Raw genomic sequence first — 22,022 nt, forward strand, 5'->3', positions numbered from 1 at the left:
ATGAAATATGTCAGCTGAGGCAGTCTTAGCTAAGTTATCCGCTATCTCATTACCATTTAAACCAACATGTGAGGGGACCCATTGAAAGTGTATAGAGTATTCAGCGGAGAGCCTGGCAATAAGGTCTAAGATATTCATGCTAATCTTATTTCTCACTTTAGTCCAATGAGAAAGGTGCTGTATAGAGACACAACTGTCCGTTAAAATCCAAATGTGTCCGAAGACAATTTCAGAGGACGTGTCGATGTATTGAAGTCCCTTATAAATTGCAATAAGTTCGGACCTGAATACAGAACAGTTGACAGGATTGCTAAACAAAATATCAGTAGTTCCTCCTGGAGTCTCAATGTGCACGCCACTACCAGAAACGCCACCATCTTCTTTTCTACCATCAGTGTACGTTTTCGGAGCCGAAGATGGAATGCTATGAATTGTTTCCAGAGACATTTGTCTAGTAAATTCAGGTAACTCTGACTTTTTGCTAATCTTGGCCAAGAGATCAGTATGGAAATGAATTCGATCAGGTTCAAACTTAAAATTCCAATAAGGCTTTAAGGAATGTGTTCCACATTTCCATAAGGTAGAGCCATGTCTTTTGCGAAAGAAAAAGGGCCGTGTTTCTTTAAACGCTTATTATTATGCCATGAAGGAAGATAAGCAGAAGTTCTGTGCTGATCATTGTAGCTAAAGAGCTTGCTGTAATATTTTGAAAGACAGTGACTTCTTCTAAGAGAAAGAGGTAATATATCACTCCCGTACAGTATAATATCATTAGGGCAGCTATTACAAAGGCCAGTAATTATTCTTGAAGCACTTAATTGAACTCTTTCAAGTTTGTCTAAGTTAGCTTTTGAGGCACAAAAGTAAACTGGAAAACCATACTCTAGAATAGGTCTGATCAGAGAGATGTAGGTGGTTCTCAATGTATTAGCGTCTGCATCCCAGTCTCGTCCAGAAATATATTTAAGAATGTTGAGTCTTTTCCTACATTCATTTACAAGAGCCTCTATATGTCGGTTTCTCAATATCTCTTGATCGAGAACGTAGCTCAAGTACTTGGCATTTTTTGCATAATTTAATTTACAGCCATTCATAAAGACACTTGGTTGATAGTTATAAATTCATCTGTTGGTAGTAAAGAAAGTAACCATGGACTTTGAGGTATTGAAAGTCAGTTTATGTGTTTCAGCAAAAGCACATACCTCAGTAAGTGCAGAGTTGAGGTTAGATTCAATTCCCCCTATGTCAGAGCAGAATGCCACAAGATGAGGTCATCGGCAAAAAGCCCCACGTTACAGTAGTTACTGATTACCTCTTCGATACCAGCAATATATAGAAAAAACAATAACGGGCTCAATACTGATCGCTGAGGTAATCCATGTCTCAGTCCAAAAGGGTCAGACAAAGATAATGGTTTTAAGGGGTATCGTTAAATACAAGTACACTTGAAATATAATAACATACATTGCAAGATAACCACTATTAAATTTGAAATAATATGCGCAAGTAAGTCTTGGAAATTAAATATTGTTTAAATTAAACTTTTCTTATTTTTTGAATTAAAAATTTAATGCAAAATATCTATTTCGTAATTAAACAGGCTACAAAGAATTTCAATAGCGAATAAAATGATAAAAATATATTGCATTAAGCCTTTAGTAATTTTTAAAAATATTATTAAAATTAAAGAATAGATTGCATAGACTTAATACCAGTATAAATGAAAAATGTGACTTTTATGGTTTGATCCGGTTTTAAAAAACGGTTTTTTAATGTAAATTTGGCACACTTGAAAATCGGTTTTTAAATTAAGAAAACCGGTTTTCCGGAACTCCTGGATATTCCTCTTCTTCTTCTATTTAAAAAAAATCCATAAATATTTTGAATTTTATCGGTTGGCTTAGGGCGACGAGATGCCAATTTATTAACAAGTAAAGGTATATTTGAATTTCTGTTAATTGAACAAAATAATTTAAACACTGAAATAAGTTTGAAATTATTTTATGCTTTAGAAGAACGGATAAAAGTAGAATTAGCAATTCTTTTGTTGTATTTGCAAAATCTACAAAACATTTTTAGTTCAGTGAAGAAATCTAGTGTACTTTCTTTAGCTACAAAAACTGAAATTATTAAGTTATCTGGAGAGATATTGTCCCGAATATTTTCAAATTCTTATGTGGAAACCGATTCTAATGAAAAGCAAATCAAAGAAACTACTCATAAGAGTAATGCTTTTTTAAAAGAATCCATGGAAAAATCAATTCACAAGTTTCTTGAAGACCCCGAAGAAACACTTACAAATCCAAAGACACTGAAAGCTGAATTTTCATCATTTGATGCAACGAATAAAAAGAACAAGAAACTTAGATTTGTTATTTGATGCCATGAAAACTATAAAACCAAATTCAATAGCTAGTGAATGAGTATTTTCAATTTCAAGCAATATTGTGTCCAAAATAAGAACAAGACTTTTTTCTCCTGTTTTCTTAGAAGAAATTAAAATTAGTGAAAAGAATATAAATATTATTTGAAATTATTGTTCGAGTTTTCGTTATTTTTTGTAAGTAATATGTATATGTAATCCTTAATTTTTTTATATATTTTGATTTTGATATTGATTTTGTTTTTTGATATTTTATATAAATTAAATTAAATATTTTCCCCTATTCTATTTTTTTTTATACAAAAATTCGAAAACCGGCTAAAACCGGTTTTTTGGAAATATTGAATTCGAAAACTGGTTTTTCAAAAAGTCGGTTTTTTTGTATAAACCCTAATAAAAAGTTAATAATTAGAATTGCTTTTAAATATGAGAAGAAATCACCTTTAAACGATAATATGCTATAGCTTTATTGAGGAAAATTAAAATTTTGAAAATTTTAAAATTAATAAATTAGTTAAAATTTTAGAAATGCATTCTAAGTAAGCACCTTTTATCCAAGAAGTAACTAACAAAGAATTCTAAACTTTTATTAGTATTTTTTAGTATGCGAAGTATTCAAAGAGAAAGTATTGTTATTGTTTCAAAATTTCGATCTAGTGATTTTGACGAATCTCCACTTTTCAGATCTCCCTGAATTTTAGAAAGACCTTTTTGGCATTATATTTGTGTATCTATGAACACTATAACTCTAAAACGCTTTGAGCTTGACGGCTGAAATTTGGTATATGGAATAATGATCAAATAAGTTGATTTTCATCAAAATTTGAGCGAAATCTACCCGCAGAAAGTCTGTTTATTTAGCTGTTCGAGTATAAACCAATTCGATAACTAAAAATTCAATTAATCTATACTCATAATAAAGCTCAATGTGTGTGTGTGTGTGTGTGTGTGTGCGTGTGTGTGTGTGTGTGTGTGTGTGTGTGCGTGTGTGTGTGTGTGCGTGTGTTGGCGCTCTACAGGCCAGACCGTTTGACCTACAGCTACCAAATTTGGTACATGTATACCTTGGAGGTGGGAATGTGCACCTGGGGTTTCTTTTTCCGAATTTTTAATTAGAATTTTAATTATTAATTAAAAACTAACTTTCCCGCCAAAAAAAAAATCTTCAATTTTCCCCAACGCCAAATGAGTAAGGCTTCAGTTTTTTTTCTCCCAACAGTTATGAGGCTAGGGAGATTCTGTTTATTTTCTTAATGTTTGATGCATTTAAAATTAAGCATTGTTAATTAATCGATCTTTCAGATTCATTCTGAAGTACTTTTGAATTAAAATAAAATAGAATAAAGGAAATTAAAAATTTTTAATCTGCTTAGCGTTACCCCAACTGGAGTAGAAAATTCACGCATTTGCGTTACCATAATTGGCGTTGAAAATTCACGCTTGCGCATTGTCTTCTGATTGTTGACAACTATTTTCAACGGATACGGACTTGGTTTTGAAGGCTTAGTATGTTTTCGACAGATTACTTCAAACGATTCTGTTTATTTTTTTAGTGTTTGATGCATTTAAAACTAAACATTGTTAATTAATCGATCTGTTCATGATGAACTGAGAAAATTTTGTTGAAAACTTCTTGAGATATTATATAAATTAAGAAAAATATTCTTTAGTGCCCATAAGGTTTAAATACTCAGCGACTCTGTTTTCAGTAATCAGATTATAAAAAAAATGCTTTGTTTCAGTAAAATATATTATTATATTAATTGAAGATTAATTCTTTCCACTTTAATTTAAAGCATAAATTCTACGGGTGCTAACAGAAAATTAAAGAGATACATATTACGTTATAACTGAAGGCCTTTATAATATTATGAATGAATTATATGACTATCAAAATTTGAAGTTTTAAAATATTTTGATGAAGAAGCTATTAAAGTAGGAATTGCATAAAATATTTAATTATTAAAATTTTAACAAACATTAAGATTGGCGAACTGGCTGGTCGCCAAAGGCGGCTAGTTAAATAAATAAAATTTGGTACACAAGTTTAGCATATAAAATACATATAAATTGATAGAATTTTGAACCATATCCTTCAATTGTTGACCGTTTGTTTTTCTTTTGCATGCATATAAAGGCAATAACTCATAGATGAAATGATATAAATCAATGAAATTCGGTATGCTATCTTATGACTAAAATATAGCTTAGTGTAAAATTTCGGTATGAGTCGGCAGCCCAAAAGGTTTAAAAAATGCATTCTCTCCGAACAGATTCAGTAAAAATGCTAGATTCATGCCAAAGATTTTTATTTCTTAACTATCGTCCACTAATATCATACAAGGTATTTGCGTCCATATCTAAGGTCCACAATTTTATACGGAGGAAAGAGGATCAAACCTTTATTGAAGTGCATGCAAGAAAATTTAAGGAAACCCATCTCAAGGTGTTTAGAATTCTGCTTATCTGTCTATCTGTGAACATGAAAACACAAAAACGCTTTGAGCCAGTTGGATAAAATCTGGTATATAATTTAACACAGAATTTGTAAATTTCCTTAAAATTTTGAATTAAATCTATTCGAACGAAGTCTGTCAGTCTGACTGAGCAAGTAGAAATGAACAAAATAGCTACCAAATGTAAAGAGCTAAATAAGTAAAATTTGGTATATAGGTTTAACACCACATCTAAAAATGTAAACCATATCAGAAATAGAATAAATGCAATCCGTTGAAATGTTAACCATTTGTAGGTCTGTACTTTTAAACGCGAGTGAACGTGATCACTCAAAAACGCAATGATTTAAATAAATAAAATTTTGTATATGATTCTGTGACTGCGATGACAGCTTTGTGTGAAATTTTGGTTTGGATTGGTAGAAAAAAGGCACCCAAAATCCACTTTTCGTTTTCAAGTCATGTGTATTAAAAGTATGTCAGTGTTTTAGTGCCAAAACAAACAGCCAAAGACCCCAGACTAGATTCGATAAAACCGTTAGGTTCACACCAAAGATTGATCTTAACTATTTTCTGTTGTAACATTCCTCGTTTCCCAGTACTGATAAGACATTTACAGCCAGCTGTGTCGTCGCAGTTAATTACTAAACTTCTCGAGATAGCCAGATGGGGGATCTTTTCACCTGGGTGGTTTCGCATCTGTTCATTAGCGACTACAGTGAAAGACCACATGTGGGAATTCCTCATCCAAGAGATATTGATAGCACTTTCAAAGAGAAAGGGGTGTCCAAATATCTGGATGCTAAATGTTTCTCATTGTGAAAGGACTATGATAACTCCGTGTTCCAGAATGGTCAGTTATGAAAGGTGCATCACTAAAAGGACCTTTCCACTACCGCTGAGGGAGCATATTGATGAACCTCGATTGGCCGAAAGAAAGCTCAAATGACCAATGTAAATTAAGAGGTGGAGATTGTCGCCGAAATAAAGTGTGGAGATTTTTTTTAGGGAGAGGAGAAGAAACGAATTGGAGGCAGACTGTTGGACTACGCCCACGAGTTCGAAGTCCGAGAACTATCCCTGGAGTGGTTGTGTGGACTAACAACCTGTTAGTTCCCTGTGGTGTTGTTTCTCCGTATTGATGGAGAACTGAGTTTCAAGATAAACCTTCGACTTCGACTGTTGTGTCTCCTACTACAGGTGTAAATAACTATTTATTTAACCAAGATTAGAACAAGTTGTTCTTTTGTATATATAGGGCATTAAAATAAAGAACTATCTGGAAATTCTGCTTCGTTATTTGATCAGTCTAGATCAAGACATTACACTGTCAAAGCCATACAATTGGCACACATGTACTGGTATATTTTACTATATTAAGAAGCGTACATCTTTCATATGTGGAACTCATAATAAAAATCTGTGCACTCGTGGTATTCCTGGCTTTGCACAAGGTCCACTATTTTAAGTAGGAGAAGGGGAATAACAACTTTATTAAAGAGTATGTGATAAAGTGTTGGCGAGACCATTCTGATCAGTTTAATATTTAATACAGACGATAATCAAATAGAAGAAAACAAATATTAAGCTCACATTACCAAAAAAATACTAATTCGAAAACTAAATAATAAATTAAAAAAATTTACAACTTAAAAAAAAGCAAGAACCGCTTTTGTAATTGCAAATAAAGATGCCATTTTTTAGTTTCATTAATCAAAGTCATTTAGTATTTATTTTAAAAAAAATAAATATGCTTTTCAGAATTTCAAACTGATTTCAAGCTTTTTGTTAGAACTTGAAACTGATTTCACGCTATTTCTTAGAGCTTGAAATTTATTTCAAGCTGTTTTTTTTATAAACTTGAAACTCATTTCACTTTATTTATTAGAACTCTAAACTCATTTCAAGCTGTTTTTTTAGAACTTGAAATTGATTTCAGGACAATTTTTAGAATTGGAAACTGATTACAAGCTATATTCTTAGAACTTGAAACGTCCTTTTATGCTCATATTTTATTAAAATTGACATTTAAAATAGATTTATCTTTTTATAAGAAAAACAGAAAAATGGGGTTTTAAGGCAATTTCAAATTATCTTATTATATATTATTAATTACATATTATTGGCAGAATGATTAATGATTTAAGTAACCATAAGAGCATACAATTACTTTATTTCTCCAAAAAAAGAATCGACAAGAAAACCTTAAATGAAGCGTTGTTTACTTAGCTGGATTTAATTGCAAACCAAACTAAAATCAATAAATAATATGTTTCCTTTTTCTATGGCCCACATATTTGACTATTTATCGAAATATCTTCAGTTTCCACATATTTAAAAACATCATTTATTGGAAAGTATCTAGTAAAATTACTAATTTTCTCAATGGGAAATGAAATAGGTTCTTTGAAATATAGCAGGACAAAGTTTCACATAATGGTATGAACTAAGAGTAAAATCCAATATCCAATATTCTTTAAACCACTTGGAAATAATGGGTAATTTCAGTACAAACGTTTGAAGCACTCAAACTGTTCCAAATCTGCAAAACTGTGCCTCCAAAGAGCTTTTGGACATAGAATAACCGATAATTCTTCTCTTTGAGGGTGTAATTGAATAATGCATTCTGCAAATAGGTCAAATGGAAAATAATGGATTTTCACAAGTATGCTTATTCAGAAAAATGCTATAAATTCGAATGACAGATAAACTTTTTGATTATAAAAAGGTATATAATTTATTAGAAACCAGAAATTTATTAAAAATTATGGTTACTTTGATCGTCTGTTATTCGCATTTTCCATTGTCGTACGATCTAGGTTAGAATATGAGTTTTTCTTACAGAATACTCTATACGTTCTCATCAGCATTAATTATTATATTTAAAAAGGAAAATTTATCAAAACTCGATGTACATATAGAACACAGTCTCATACTCCTCGTATTTTTAGCCTTCATGGCATTTGAAATGCTGAATAGATATGAAAATATTATCTTTAATGGATCACATGTAAATAAAATTACAGATTTTGCTTATTACAGTCTTAAAGTTTACAAGTCAAAAGATAACTTCACAAATACAGAAACAAATACTAATAACGCAGTAAAACGAGAATATTCATGGTATTTTTGATGAAAATAGAACGATAGATATAAAAACCAGTGGATGTGGTCTCCACGAAACTTTCTTGCATACTCTCGAATGAAGGTCCGTGTCTTTCTCTTTGCATTAAATTTTGGGTCTATGTCATGAATGCTTTGCATTGCATTGGCTAACAATAATTACGAAAAATAGGTATATGATATGAATCCAGTATTTTTAATGAATCTGTCTTGTGAATATGGATAATGGATGCTTTTTTCCCCAAACGAATGAAACCAAAAAGTTAAACCTTCTTATTTTTTAGGTATAACTAGAAGAAATCTGGTTTTCATTTTTTTAATGCCAAATAAGAAAAACTTCTTAATTCTTATATCATTTTTTTATACTATGTAAAGAATAAATTTTCAAATTTACTGATCTGGTTACTGAAATTCTCTACTGAAAATCCATCTCAACCATCAAGGTCGATAATAATTTCAAAATTTTAAATTCAGGACTTATCATAAGTATTGAAATAAATAAAAAAATATTTGAACTATAATATTAAAAAAACACGAAATATACTTTTTTTTAAAAAAAATTAACAATAAGACATATATTATATAACTTTATTTTTAAATAGTTAATTTTGGTCAGTAATTACTTCAAGCTATTTCAGTTTAACAAATAATGATTGAGCCTATTAAGGCAATTGTCGGATATGTGTTTAACCAAATAATAAAACCTCCGAATCGTTATTTGGACTGTAAGTCCCATAGTCAGTCACCGCTGAAATTTGGGTTGGAGACTTTTCTGATAAAATAAATACATTAATGCATTGAACCAAGCTTTGATTGCGATTTCCAATGGTAATGGCTCGCCTAGGGATCAAGGAATGTCATTAAAAGCAATGAGTCGTATATAGAGTTTTCAGCCGAAACTCATAACATAAAAGTAGGATGCTGAATTGATTTTAAAATATTTTGGAAAATCAATTTCTTTTTAGAATCCAGTGATTAAATACTTCTGAATAAATGCTTTTGAATTGCAGATCGAAACTGTAGAGGATTGTACGATTTTGGAGACTTGGAGCAATTGGTAGTCAGTATGGACAGAGTTGTACTATTTCAAGCTCATTTCCCTAGGAGATTTATTTGTAATAAAATGGTTCAAAGGAAAAATATATGCATAAAATTTCTTATTTAATAACTGCTATTTATCAAGAATAATTGAATTGTATTGCATTTTAATATCTGTTTCAGATGAGATAATAAAGGAATTGCATTAGTTAATTCAATTCAATGCGATGTAATCTCTTTTCTTTAAAGTTGCTTTAAATTCTCAAACAGTTTTAAAGCAATTTTGCATAAGGTTTTTTACTTTTATCGATAATTATTGTTCTATTTTTATAATATTGCTTTTTTATTGTTGATTTGAAATAAAATACGGTTGTTGAAGTATTTTTTGATTTTTGGTATTTAAGCGTAAGTATAAAATTCGCACCACATGACAGTTTTGCATTTTTTAAAACGTAATATACAGAATACATAAAAGCAGAACATCGTATGTAAAGATAACAAGAATTTTAAAAAATATTTCTGGGTTGCATATAAAATTAACCATTCTGTATGCAGAATTTAATATTATTGTTAAAAGTTTCGTAAAAAGTTGAAATGTGTTGTGGTATTTGTATATATATATCCCTGTGCACCACAAAGTACAACACAAGGTTTACAGAAGTAAGTAGAAACAACTACATACATAGATAAAAACAGATAAAAATAAAGATAAAAAAAACATGAAAAAACAAACACACAAGACTAAAGCAAGTGTTCGACATTTTGAACTTCGCCCACCCTACAAGAGCACAGATCAGTGTATGATAATCCAAATTTCTTTTATATTTTTGATAGGAAACAGTCATAATGTAATCAGAAGCAAGAACAGAAATTTTGCACATTTGCTTTTGCTTTTACAAAAATGAAACCATTCGCAATCACTACAGTACGAAAGATTTTTAATTACTTAATTGGATAAAACATATTTCTTAGTATTTAATTCTTATTTCCCACTTTTATTTTTCATTTGTGTGTGAATTCTTTTATTTTATTATTTATTAACTCTGAATTTTTTTAAAAAAAGACATTGTTGTAAAACCATGTGGGACTAATAATACTAATCTCATTTTATAAGGCAGTTTACTCTAAAAATTCAGATCTGTTGTTCATCCCTCTTGAATTGAATTCCAAATCAAACCAAATCAAAGAAATCGGGAAAAAGGGTGCAGTAGCTTCTGAGGGTAAAGAGACCTGAGCACCCGAGGGCAGAAGTCTGACTTTAGCTCATATAAAACATACACTAACACACCCACTTGCACAACCCCTTTTTACACGGGGGCTCTTTCACACACCTCACATATAGAATACAGGATAAAGAACAACCATGCCCGAACCAGGACTCGAACCAGCGTCACCCACATCACGGGGAAGACGCGCGACCCCTAGGCTATGACGTCGGAAAGTTCAGTTCTTATGCAACAGTATGAAGCTGAAAGATTTTATGGTTTTGCTAAATTAAACTTAAAATTATTTTAATTTTTTGAATAAATGCACATTTTCTAAAAATTTTATCTCAAAAACTCTCCCATTATGAAATTGTAAGTTAATCTGAAAAATCATCTTAAAGATGCTGGAATATGCCAATTAACCTCAAAAACTTGTTTTCTTTCTGAAATAGCAATTGCTATTTACTTACAGAAATTTTTTTTGTAATAACTTTCCAATAAGCATTGAGAAGTGCTCACCCGGATTAAATAACTCTTTATATAATTGTATTTTTTTAGAAAATTAAAAATGAGTTGCTAGCTATTATAAAACAACTGATTTTAAAACAAAAAAGTGTATTTCATATTTCATTCAATGGCTGAAAGATGAAAAATGAAATCGAAAAATTGGTTGATTTCATTCAAGTCTTAACAAATTTCTTTGCACATGAAACTTATCTATGATAAATAGCTTCCTTCTAAAAAAAGCCTTAACAAGAGGGGAAAAATTAGTAATGCATAAAAGGTATAGTTTTCGAAAAATTGCAAATGTTTCTTAATAAGTGTGTGTAAAGAAGATATTTTCTTGAAGAAAAAGATAGTGTAGAATTCTTTTATTAGAAATAAAGTTAACATAATTATGAAAAGTTTTTTCCCCTATTTCCTGTACTTTTATAACTTTTATCCATTTATTACTATACTGGTTTATATATGTTTTTTTACTAGGCAAACTTCTAAATTTTTAAAAAAGGATTAACTCTTTTTTCAAAACAGTCAGAAAACAGTTAATTAAATATTTTATGGATTTGTGAAAGCAAAAATAAATAATATGTTTATATGCTTCATATACTATTTTTATCTAGTATATTTAAACGACTTTTTGCTTATACATTTAAAAATGTATTTAAACTAAGGGTTTGCATTTTTCTTCATAAATTTTCCCTTAATGGAAGATCGTGCATTACTTAATATTTTTATACTAACTCTGTCTTATGCTATTTCTTCTAAGGTTAAAAAAAATTATATGATACACATTAAACATTCGAGTTAAAAAGATCATTGGATTAACGCACTTGTAATTTTCTAAAAAGTGTCAATAATTTGATTATCATAAAGCCCTTTTTCCGTGAAATAAAATTATGACTAGAGTGAAGTGAAATTATTGATGCATTGATTTTGGAATTTTTCTTGCTTGTTAAATACGGTTAAGTCGACGACAGAAAATCAAATTTAAAAAAGGGAATTTTTTGAAGGATAATCAGCATAATCAATATTATTTTTATTTATTCATATATGAAACATTTAAAGAGAAAGTGCTACGCTCAACAAAAATCACTCGAATCAGAAAATTATTTAGGGGGATTACATATTTGGCAGTGACTTTAAAAGAATGTATTAAACATATGAAATTTGGCAAGCGGCCTTCACTTTATAATAATACATTTTTATCAAATTTTGATTGAAATCCTTAAAACGCAAGTCTGTTCTGTATGAATATAACAAGCGTTTATCTTATATAGGAGTAGATAAATGAAATTTGGCATAAATTTTCTTTCACCATAATCATATATCTGTATTTAATATCGCACTCGATGAAAAGCGATGAAAAAGACACTGCTACAGAAAACAGACTTTTTGTGTAAGGATAAGAGTAAAGGAAAATAACCTTGCTGTGACATTTATAAAACTATTAGTTTAAATAAATTTTTTTCCATGGCTAGTCTTTGGCTTACAATTCGTATATTATATAAAATTAAATATAAATGCTTCACAAAATTTTAGTAAGTGTTAAAATATTCCTATGTTCCCATTTCCTTTTTTTAAGTGTTTCATTAATTTTTTTAAAAATATTGTATAAAATATTTTTTATAATTTTTATCTAAATGAAATTTAGATGCAAGTTTTTATTTCTCTTTAATAAAGATGCAAAAGAATTGCTCTTTTGCACTTGTATTACTCATTTTAGAGTCTATTCTCATAAGCAACAACGAAGACACTTATTAATTCTTTTAGATTTAGCAAAAACATAAAATTACAATTGCAAAAATTTAAGTTAGCAAAAAAAAAGCGTTAAATAATGTTTTTATTACTGATTTCAATGAAATTATCTACTTTTAAAACTAAACTACATTAAACGGAATTTAGAGTTTTCCTGCATTAACTTTCTAAAATATTGTGGCACAAAAATTATTTTTACATCATCTTAAATTTAAAACGGTATCTATGATGCCAATTTGTTTCTGTATATACTTTCCATTTTTAAAAATAAATATTTAAAGCTTTTTTTAAAACTATATATTTTTATTGTTGAAGTAAAATTCAAATTATTTTCATGATTGCTAATAATATTTCATCTTGAATTTTTTCATAGGTGATGATCAAGATATTCCTTTTATTTTCTCAGGTTGAGTAGATTTCAGCTTAAGGCCTATTTTTAGTAAAATTATTAAAATGTCGTTATTCTTCTAAGATTTAAATATAAAACTAGACATAATGAAAAATCTTGGTGAATTTTTAATGATGAATTTTTTTAAACACTTCTGCTCTTTTCTGCGATATAACTTAATGTATAAATATAAATATATACAATGCTCCAAAATTGTGGACACTTTTGAAAATTTTAATGTTTTCAAACTTTGTATGCTTATAGAAAATGTAATATTTCACAAATTGGAAATACATATCATTTTAAAGGGAATTTAATGTTGATTTAAAAACCAAAAGCAAAATTCAAATATTTGCAATACAAAAAAAAAAAAAAAAAAAAAAAAATTGAGAGACAATAATTATCGAGATACATTAGATGCTGATGACTGCAGGGAGTTACCAGTGCTTAATAAGGTAGCCTTCATTTTTTTATTATAGCTTCACACTGATGTTTCATTAATTGACGAACAGTTTTAAGTCTTCCTTCGTTGTTGCGTGATGCCAGGAAACAATAATAGACTCAATTAATCCTCTTTTATTTGTTTAATGCTTCATATGTATAAGAGTTTTCAAACGGTGCCATAAGTTCTCAGTAATTTTGAATTTAGGACTGTTTCCTGGCCATGATAACAATTCAATGCTCTTTGTACTGAATCACACTTTCGATGTTTTTGCTGTATGTCAAGGAGCTGAATCCTGCTGAAGAATAAATGATGCATTGTTGGGAAAGAGAACACTGATGGAGGGTGTAAGTTTTGACTCTAGAATAGTGTCAATGCATTTTCTTGCATTTAATGTCCCATCGATAACATGAAAGAGACCAATACCGTCTGCTGATATGCATGATCAAATCATTATACTAACTGAGTTCTTCATAGTTGCCTGAATGCAGTCAGGATGTAGCTCTTCGCCTATTCTATGTCTTACCTATTTTCGCCATCGATACCAAATAACAATATCTTTGTTTCATCACTTCAAGTAACTTGTAACCACTGATCATCTGGCCAATTAATGTGTTCTATTGCCCACTATAATCTTTTTATACACTGCTGTAAATTTTTTCGTTGAATTCCATCTCTTAGTATAACATCTAATAATCTTCTCCTGATTGTTCTTGAACTGACATAAATGTCAGCATCCTTCAATTCACTTCTGGTGGCCGCTGATGACATTCTTCGATCATGGAGACATAGTCTTTTTATTCTTCTGTCATGAACAGATGTGGTGTACCTTTTTCAGCCCTTTCTGGATTTTCTTTTTATTGAATTTGTCTTCTGATATCGTAAAAACTTTCGGATTCCAGATGTAGTCCCTGAATCACCCACCTGTCTTGCAATTTCAGCATATAAAAGACCACATTAATGTAACAAAATAATCTTAGTTCTCTTTCTAGGTGTCCAATCTATTACATTATTGGATGGCATTGCTTCATGACTAAATTGCAACAATTCCTACTAAATATTAAAAAATTAACAAAATTTCTTACTTGTGATTTGATTACATAAAAAAAAGTCTTCCTTCTATAGAAAAAAGCACAATAATGACCTGTTCCAATTTTAAACATGATGTCATCTTCTTCTGGCAGTTATTAACATTTTATTGTTTCCCAGAATAAGAACAGCGATTAGTCAGGTAAGTTAGAAATTACAATCCACTTCATCACTGTGTTTATTATTCAGATTAAAGTAAGAATAACTTTTTTTTGTATTGAAAATATTTGAATTTTGATTTTTGTATTGAAATCAGCATTGAATTCTCTTTAACATTATATGTAAGAGTTTGTATTTTGTGAAATTAATATTTTCTATAAGCATACAAAAATATTATGAACAATATGTATAAAAATTTGAAGTTTAAAAATGCTTTGGTAAAAAATCATTAAAATTAATTTACACAAAATATTTAACTGAAACTTTTGCATCCATTAATCCTGACGAATCAAATGGTCACCAAAAACGGTTAGTATTAAAAATTTGTTCGCAGTATTTGTACCAGAAGGGAAAAAATTGTAATTGAAAAAAAAAATAGCAGCTTTTTGTCGCATCTAAAAACTATATAAAAATATTTAATTCTATTCTATAAAAATTTTCTTTAATTTGATAATTATTATTTTATATAGTATGACCCCGGCTCTATGTTCACCTCTCTGATGTTTTCTCTGTATTTACAACATTTCTTATTTGGTACCTTCAGATTATTAATAATTACCAGTAGTTTCCAGCAATTTATGTTTTTCCTATTAATCTTATACTAGCCTATTGAAAAAAGAAAAACTATTCGATATTTAAAAAAATAATCGAAGAAGGAATTTAAATTGATGTTGTTTAGGATAAATAACTAGGTATTTTAGCTTTGCATTCAAAACCTAACTATTCTCAAAGTATCTAATTTACTAGTAATCCAAAAATATCAAAGACTAGAGAAAAAGTAATAGAAAACTATAGTTAGAAGTAGATTAAAGCATCGTCAACGTAGTTCTTCGAGACTATGCTAGGGATTTTTGTTACAGTAAATCAGCCTTATTTCATCAGTAAAGAACCAAAATATCCAAAACAGATGTTGTCTCCGGCTAATAATCCTACTTATGGAGAGTTTCAGTTGGATGGCATTGACATGTCATAGAAATCCACAGCAAGTTGAAGCAGCTTCTAAGTAAATAATGCATTTCTTGCTAATGATGGAAATGTTGACTTAGGATTCTAGTTAGTTTATATATTCAACTAAAAAAACTAAAAATAACAGCATATAAACAACAACAAAAAAAAAAAAACTTTGTAAATGCTACTTAAAAACACAGGCAAAAAAAAAAAAAATTAAACGATAATAAAGTATATATTTTTATAGAAATGAATCCCACATTTGTGTTTTTTAAATTTTATTTAATAATTTATTTGAAGTTCAAAATTGATTTATGTTTAAGTTTTGAAAAAAAATGACAACTAAATTCCTTTTATTTGAAATTCCTATTTTGTGTAATTTAAGTATTTTTGTTTGCAAAAATCAGTTATAGAACACTATAAAGATAATTTTATTATAGAATTTACTTCATAAATTTCTAAGCCTAATTTTGCCGTAGTACTCAAAATATTTAATGAATTCGGTTTGGTATTTAAACTATTAAATACTTTTTCTAAACGCATCTCATTTCAATATTTCTGGAAATTTACCAAAAATAATTTTTTTTTTAATGTAAAAGTCAATTTAAATGACAATGTTAACTTCTTCTGTAGTTGAAGATGCTTAGATTTCAATAATAAATTTCTATAAAAATTTTGCATTTGCAAAATAATGAGACAGAGCAGAAATGATATGTATTGAAAACTTCGCTGCCGCAACATTGACTCCATTAATTAAGTAATTATTTAATTTTGTAGTTAATTTGCTAAATTATTTCATCTGTATTTTTATAAGTAGGTATCTTCTTTTGTAATTGATTAGATGAAGGAATTTATAACATAGTATGATTGAAAATAGTGCCTGAGGAGAGCTTTAGGAAACTTTTTAAAATAATTTTTTTGGAATAAGAAAATAATAACAAATTTCAGAATCAACTATGAATTATTAACTTTTAGATTGAATACGAATAGTTGAAAAACTGGGATATCAGGTTACCCAAAAATGTGGAACAAGCGTTTAATGATCTTAATTACAGCAATTAGTTATCTACTTCATAGACATAAGTTTCATCAAATCAGGTAATGAAATGTACAAAAAAATTTAGCTTCTGACGAGAGGAATAATGAAAAGAAAAATTTAATTTTGATGTGTAAAATAGTTTTTATGCTCATTTATCAGAACATGATTTTATTTTTCTATCTTAAAATTTGCTGAGATATTAAAAGACAAATTTATTGACTCGGACTTTTTTTCCATACTTCCAACCGCTGTTTAAACTAGAATTCCTTTGAAATTTTCAGAGATAATACACATATTACGAAACATTATGAAAAGGCAGATTTAGAAAGTAATATCGCATTAAAAATGGTCAGATAGTACATTATGTACTTAAAAATTTGTTCAAAATTAAGACATTCGGCATCTTATAAAGTTGCATTCTTTTAATGATCTTTAGCACATGCGAACTAGCTCCTGAGTGAAAGACAAGATTTTGTAATTTTTTAGCAATTATATGTAGAGGGTGTACTGCCAAAATCAATTCATTCCTTGGTTCAGACATAATATTAAGTAAAATTAACTGAATATATTGGTCACCATTCAGAATAATATTGTGTAAAATAGAACCAATCAAAAGTGTTTTAAAAAATAGCACATTATGCATTGATAGATAATTGCCACAGTTGATTAACATTTTGTACGAAAAAAGTGATATTTTTAAAAAATATGACAGTTTTGAATATGTTTTGAAATGTTTTAATCTCGGGAAAAACAACATTTGTTTGTCTAAATTGCATTCCTCAGAAAAAAAAAAGGATTTGATTTCACCTAAAGTAGGACCAGTTGTAAAAGTCAAGATATCGAGTTTGTGGTTGACCTTGCAATTGTTACATCCGGGGACTCTACGAATACTATAAAGATGCCAATTATTAAAACTGAAATATTCTCGACACTGTTGGGTTTTAATGTAGAGTTCTTGACTGATTATAAGTGAACTAGCTGAAAATTTTTTTCAAAATGTCAATTATCGTATCACATGTATAATGTTTCATTTTCCCTGTTTCTTTCCGGGAAAATAAGGACATTCTAGCTCCGTAATCGCTAAATTGTTCTGTAAATGCACTTCCAAGAAGAATGCCAGGAACTCGGTAAACGACGTTGGCACTCTTCTAGAACTAGACCGGCATTCGATTACATACTACATAAATCATTTGCATATTCAAGCTTTCTTTATTACTGAAATATATCATTATTTAGAAAGTGCACATATCAAAATCAAAAGTGCAAAATCAAATAATTTGATTTTCTTGTCTTGTATTGCAGTATTTCTCTGAAATATCTTAAATGTTCAGTCACCCTCCTTCTCTATAAAGCAAATATAGCAATTGGTGACCAAAGCAACATTATGTGTAGTTTCCAAATTTCTTTAAAATCACTATGATCAGATGATATATGACTAAACAAATATTTACGTATGACAGTTTTTCTATATTGAATAAAATTGCAGAGACATGCTTATATATATATGTAACATAATTTTTGGTTGAAGCAGAGTGCAGGTTGTATTTTTAATTTCGTTTTATTCTCTCTCGAGAGGCAAACATGATTATTTACATGAAGGCGCAGCTCGGCACAAACGCAGAAGGCAAAAAGGGACAAACAAATGATCACTAGTCTTATATAACATTGGATTTCTGGCCACGCGCCAAGGGAATACATATGTTGACCTTGAGAAGAGTAACGGAAGTATCACTTTCATTTGATACGTAGTACTGATGGTGCAGTTATTTTTACTGAGGAATTAGTTAAACCGAAAGTGGAATTGGATCACGAAATAAGAGAATATTTTAGAATGAAGTTACGATGGGCTAAATTAATATAAAATCCTGGACATTAATTTGGATTGAATTAAGAGTTTAAAATATCATTACATATATATCTGAGGTGACCCGATGTGGTGGATTTTTAGTATAAAAAAAGAAAATATTTAATGTTCTGGAATATATTAAATTAACTAAATCAGCTTAGAAACTTTACATTTTTAATATTAGCTTCTTCTGCTATGATAGCTAGAGTCCTCGTTCATTAAAATTTTTTTATAAATCTATTATTTTTATAAAAGTTAAAATAATGTATCACTGATAAATATTTCAATTCTATGTAAATGAGTTCCCAGAAATGCATATTTTTATCTTGATGAATCGAAAGTATTGCAGTCCATTTCATTCAAATACATCAAATGAAAAACACATCTCAATCAATATCTTTCTTTTGTTGCAAGATTTTCCAAAATTACTTCACACTTTGGATCCGAAAACATCAAAACAGCAATAACAACCGAAGGGAAATGAAAATTCATTATTCATTCCTACAGCTGCCAAAATAGATAAAAAAACATTCCAAAAACACGAAATTTTTATCTTTTGAATTTTCAAATCTTGCCTTAGAGAGTATCTTTTTCTGTATTAGTACATATTCGTTTGAAAACAGCTAGCAGTTTGCTCTGAACCTTTTCGGAGAACACTGTCTTAGTGAGAAGCAAAAAGAGGAAAAGTGATTTATAGTCAAAACTTTAGTAATCGCGAAACTGTTAAACACTATTTGTTGATAAAGTTCTTCGGAAGCCTGAGTTTTCATCGGGCTGGCGATTGTGTAGTAAGCGGAGTCGTTGAAAGAGTTTTACTGAAGTAATATCAGTAGAAGATAGACAGTAATAACAAAACTAATTACCTCCATACTCTAGTAAGCGATTGACGTATCTCTTATTCGTTTTACTCCTATTTTTTCTTTCTCTAACCATTTCGAGTAACAGATAAAACTCCTAAAGGTCTTGAAAGAAGAAATTGAATTCTCTTCATTTTTAATTCCTGGTAATTGGATTTATTACGCTTGGAAAAATTCAGTAAATTTTCTATGTAAGTGTTAAGCCCTTATGGTTAAAAGTAAAAAAATGAGATTTTAAAAGGCAATTTAAATGAGAATAAAGCCATGAAGTTTATTTTTAAATAATTTTCAATTCCTTTTAAATTACACTTCTTTAGTATTCAAAAGTAATATATTCCTGGAAGAAAAATTAATAGGTTTTAAAAACTCAGTTTTGATTAATTTACAACAGCAAAATTTAACTGCACTCCCAATATAACCCTAAGAATATTTTGGAAAAGAGTTTAATATTTATGTAAAATATGATTTAAAATTCTTTATGCATGGATTTTTCTTGTATTAAAAGTTGTTTAGATTACCAAATATGATATTAAAAATGAAAAACTGCTTCAAGATGAATTATTCTATGAATCTTTTAACTTTTTTTGTTGTAAGTTCTAAAGCGAGCAATAGAAATTTGCTTAAATATCTTCATAGCTTATAAATATTATACTTAATTCTTTTTTAATGTAAATTAATGATATTCAGATATACTTTATACTAAAAGTATTCGAGTTTGGTTGCATTAGAAAATATTTCCTCTTTGTTAAGAATCAACATGAAGCTTCATATGTAATGAAGCAAACAGTGCTTCAAGTCATTTATAAATGTAAATATTTTGCATTCATTAAAGCAATTGTACAGAATATTAATTTTCCAATGAATATTCATGCCAATATTTTGAGAAATAAAGGTTTAAAAGCAAACAAAATTTTGTTTTAAATTGCAATGTAGTAATAAAACTGATGATCAAAAAATCTTATTAGTTGCGGTTATTTGTAATTAGTATCATTTAAAATCATAAGAAGGATTAAATATCTTTCATTTTAATCTCAAGAGGATTGTCTAAATATTTACTATGAAGAGGAATTTCATTAATTTTTGAAGTAAGGAAAAATGATATAAATAGAATTTCAATTTATGCTGACATTTTAAAAGTTCATTTTTTGAATTAAACTGAATATATTACTTTTAAAAAGTTTAAAAGATAAATTTAATGAAACTATACCTCTAATGGAAATTATTTTATCTCTTGACTACGTAGATTTTATCTTTTTTTTTAATACGTCTCTTTATTTTTATTATAGTAAATTAACATAAAAAGTGCTAAAACAACTTTTAGGTTAAATATAATTTACGTTACATGCATTTTTATTTCCACGAGCAATTTCTCATGAGCAGTTCCATGAGCATTCTTCTCTTCACATCAATTTAAATATCAAAGTTTTTTTTTATCTTTATACTCCATAATTTTATTATTTTCATTTAAATATACATATGACGAAATATTCTATTTTTTTGCTTTCAAAGTAATGAAAATGCCAGATTTATATCTATTAATAATAAGAATAAAAGTATATGTGTGCGTGTGCTAGCGCTACAGAGATCAGGCTATTTTACCTAAAGTTGCAAAATTAGCACATATATTGTTATGAAGATGGGAATGTGCACCACGGAAAATTTTTATTTAAAATTTCGATTAATTAAAAACTAATCAAAATGTTTTCGTTTTCTGGCTGCAACTTCCAAAAATGTTACAACAAAAAATGATTTTTAAATCATTTTAAAATTCAAAAATATATTTTCAACTATACCAATTTTTGTCATATAATATTTTGTATTTTTTATACATTTTAAAAACATATTTAAAACGTAATTTACAATAATATATTACATTGTTGAAATGAAACCTAAACCAGTTTCATTTTTGTTTTCAATATTTCATATTTCATTTTTCCCATTGTTGATGATCAAAATATAAAGATCCCATGTTGAATAAGTTTCAGAATAATTCATATGTTTTTAAAATATTTTAAATTTCGGTGTACTTAGAATTAGGATTTCACTTCAGATGGTGAAAAATTATGAAAATGCGCCATTTTTATATATTGCCGCTCTCTTTTTTGATAAAAGAAGTATATCACAGAAAATATTGAACCTAATACTCTCTGAAGGTGGTTATTTCAAACAAAAAAATGATTCTTATTTTATAAATATAAGTTATTATTCTAAATATAAGTTATTCTTTAATATAAGTTAATATTCTGAAATATTATATGAAACCAGCGAAAGTTATGAAATTCATGTTTAAGTTTTGTCAGATGCTCAGAAAATAGATTTTCAAATTTAGTTAGTAGAGTTTAAAGGTGTTTTGGCTTGAATTATATACATGCATAAAGACACTAGAATTAAAAAATTCATTTATGAATTTTTTTCAAATTCACAGATTAAATTTTATGAAGAATTGTTCCCGTTTGAGAACAGTGAAAATATTTAGTGTATTTTACTTCTTGCCAGCATCAGGCCTCTGCTGAACATATTCTAGACTGTTTAGGACTTCATTGGGGAGAAATTTATTCTTCTCCCTTCCTCATTTTTGACTTTCTTCTTGTCAACGGATTTTTGGATTTGATCTGACTAAGTCAGACCATGGATATTAGCAACAACAACAACAACAATTAAAATTTAAACCGAGAGACATTTTTGAGATGTTAAAGTATAAGTATATACAATATTCTTAACAAACATTTTATTTTTATAAGGTTAAAAGTTAATCCTTCTCCTGAAAAAAGTAGATAAATTGGAAATTGGGTG

Source organism: Argiope bruennichi, chromosome 2 (assembly GCF_947563725.1).
Source record: "Argiope bruennichi chromosome 2, qqArgBrue1.1, whole genome shotgun sequence".
In the NCBI taxonomy this organism is placed as follows: Eukaryota; Metazoa; Arthropoda; class Arachnida; order Araneae; family Araneidae; genus Argiope; species Argiope bruennichi.